This window comes from Triticum dicoccoides, chromosome 6B (genome assembly GCF_002162155.2).
Source record: "Triticum dicoccoides isolate Atlit2015 ecotype Zavitan chromosome 6B, WEW_v2.0, whole genome shotgun sequence".
NCBI classification, from domain to species: Eukaryota; Viridiplantae; Streptophyta; class Magnoliopsida; order Poales; family Poaceae; genus Triticum; species Triticum dicoccoides.
The window spans coordinates 101,153,113-101,156,564 of NC_041391.1; positions in this window are offsets into that span (position 1 = coordinate 101,153,113).

The following is a 3,452-nucleotide window of genomic DNA, read 5'->3' on the forward strand; positions in this document are numbered from 1 at the left end:
GATGAACAGTGAGCGGTGGGAGTGGATGAACAGGACCCTTGGCGTTGCCTCTGGATGAACCGGACCCCAATCGATCGAGCCGGTTGGGGCTGGATGAACAGGACCCTGTGGAGGGCTGGATGAATAGGACGAACCCATGGAGGGCTGGATGAACAGTAGACGATGGAGGGGTGGATGAACAGTAGCCCGTGGAGGGGTGGTTGAACAGGAGCCCGTGGAGAGGGGTAGTTGAACAGTAGCCGGTGGAGTAGCGCGCCGTGGAGGCTGGATGAATAGGAGCCCGTGGATGAATAGTCACAGGTGGAGGCTGTAGGAGGTTGACGGTGGATGAACAGTAGCCTGTGGAGGCTAGAGGAGGTTGACGGTGGAGATGAACAGTATCCCGTGGAGTCCCATTTTGCGGTACGCCACACCCCTCCCGATGAACAGGACCCTCGTTTCGACCATAGCGCTCCAACACAAGTCCGTTTCGTCCGTTTTGCGGTACGCCACACCCCTTCCGATCAACAGGACCCCCGTTTCGACCGTAGGAGGTATGTTTCCTCGGTTTTGCGGTACGCCACACCCCTCCCGATGAATAGGACCTCGTTCCGAATGTAGGAGGTCCGTTTTCTCCGTTTTGCGGTACGCCAGGCTTCGTTTCCATCGCCTGTTCCGTCCAAGCCCTCCCGATGAACACGACAACGCATTCCGTTCCGACCCAGCCGGTTGGCTCCCCATGAACACGACGACGACGCTGTTTCTCCGTTCGGACCTAGCCAATGTACACGAGCCATGGCCGTATATATATATGCGCGAGTAGGCATTCGAGACCCCGCCCGTATGTACACATGCGTGGCCGTATTTTCTTTCTTGCACCCTGGCCGCTGTACGTACGTGTACATGCTACGTGCGCGCCTCTACTACGACACATGCGTGCCTCTACATCCACCAGTATATATGTACGTACACGTTCGCGACCAGAATGACAACGCTACGTACGCTTCGACCAGGTGGGTCTCAACTGTCAGGCACTTCCCTGCGTGCGAAGATGTAGCTGGTGGGTCCCAGCTGTCAGGGGGGCGAATCGTTTTGTTTTTTTTGCCTGGACACAATTCCTTGCATGCGAAGGTGTAGTTGGTGGGTCCCAGCAGTTAGGGGGAAACGTTTTTTTCATGAAATACGGTGGCCCATCCGATGGGTCCCCGCTGTCAGGTGGAGGAATAATTATTTTGCGCGTAATAAGGAGGCACTTCCTTGCGGCCGCCATGGACCCAGCTGTCAACCTCTCCACGTACAACCCACGTCCGATGGAAGCCGTTCCTTGACCACGTTGACCACGCCGCGCCGAGAGCACCAGGGTGGTGGACAACGGCGAGGCCTAGGAAGGGGACGACGCGGAGCCGGGGAAGAGGCGGCAGTGGATGCCCACACGTAGAGGAGTACGAGGGTTCACTGGTTCGCTGCGATGTGAGGCTGCCGTAGGCCGCAAAATAAGAGTTAACAGGGGGTGTGGGTGAGTAGAGGGATGACATGGCCAGCGGTGGGAGTAGTAGGGGGCGGTGAGGCCTTCGCCGCATCGCAGCCGGCCATGGGAGGCAGGAGCACGAGGCACGACCGGTGCTGGTTTGGGCGGCTAGAGCAAGAAGACTAGAGGTTGAAGAAGCACTACGGCCGTTGGATGGACATCGTACGGTCACTGGAGCTAGAATCGTGCATATTGACTAAGTTGACAAAGCCCTCCGTCCCCGTCAACTTAGTAGGCCCACAAGTCAGCGGCGGTAACGCTTTTTTCACGAAATACAGAGGCCCTTTCGGTGGGTCCCTGATGTCAGGTGGAGGAACCATTATTTTGCACGTAATAAGGAGGCATTTCCTTGCGTGCGGCCGTGGACCCAGCTGTCGGCTCTCCACGTACAGTCCACTTCAGATGCATGTCGGTCGTTGACCACGTTGACCAAGCCGCGCCGAGAGCACTAGGGCAGTGGACGACGGCGAGGCATAGGAAGGGAACGAGATGGAGGCAGGGAAGACTCGGCAGTCGTTTCCCACGCGGAGGGGAGTACGACTGTACGAGGGTTTACTGGTTCGTCTGCCGTCGCCAGAGAATAACAGCAGGTGTGGGTGAGTAGAGGGATGGATAGGCCAGCGATGGGAGTACGGTGGGGCGGTGAGTCCTGCGCGGTAGCTCAGCCGGCCGCGGGTAGGAGGGAGCTGGAAGTCCCGCCGGCGCTTGTTTGAGCGGCTGGAGCAGGAAGAGCAGAGATTGAAAAAGCACGACGGCCGTTAGATGGAAATCCAATAGTCACTGCTTGTGCGTCAACCTTTTTTTAGGAAAGCCTCAAATCAGTGGAAAACAACATACAACCCATTTGCTAATTTATAGCCCATTTGCTAATTCTTAAGGGTTTTTTGGAGCCCATATTCTTTTTGTTAGCATTACAGCCCATATTGTGGCCACGGTTAAAAAATTATACGAAATTTTGCATATTTTGGTGCGGTCCGAACTGTTTTTAATCCCGAAATTTTGAGTCACATTCAAACTGATTTTACAAATAAATGTATATCAATATAAAGTCCAACAAATTGTCCACATATAAAAATCAATGCAATTAAAAATCTCGAAATGAAAAAAGAAATTTGAAACTAATTGCCGGTTTGATGTGTTTTAAAAATGTACAGCCCATTTCTCATTACTGATAGGCCATTTGTTCGGCCAGCCGAATGAAGCTCTCCTCGTCTTGAAAGATTTGCAGCCAACAGGCCTGACAAAGCGACTTACTTGGCAAATCACAAAAAAACTGGGCTGTGGCCATGGACCCAGCTGTCAGCCTCTCCACGTACAGTACTCTTCCGATGGAAGTCGGTCGTTGACCACATTGACCACGCTGTGCCGGGAGCACCACGGCGGTGGACGACAGTGAGGCCTAGGAAGGGGACGACGCGGAGCCGGGGAAGACGCGGTAGTGGATGCCCACGTGTAGAGGAGTATGAGGGTTCACTCGTTCGGCTGCGGTGTGAGGCTGCCGTCGCCGCAGAATAACAGGGGGTGTGGGTGAGTGGAGGGATGGCCTAGCCAGCGGCAGGAGTAGTACGGGGCGGTGAGGCCTCCGCGGCATCACAGCCGGCCACGAGAGGTAGGAGCAGGAGGCACGACCGGCGCTGCTTTGGGCGGCTGGAGCAAGAAGACCAGAGGTTGAAGAAGCACAATGGCCATTGGATGGACATCGTACGGTCACTGCACAATGGCCATTGGAGGAATCGTTCATATTGACTAAGTTGAAAAAGCCCTCCGTCCCCGTCAACTTAGTGGGCCCAGCTGTCAGCCTCTCCACACACAGTATACTTCCGATGGAAGTCGTTCCTTGACCACGTTGACCACGCCGAGTTCCATTGCATGCATGCGTCCATGGGCGTGATGCGTCCCCACTGTCAGCCTCTCACATGCAGTCATCTTCGTAGCGATAGCCTGG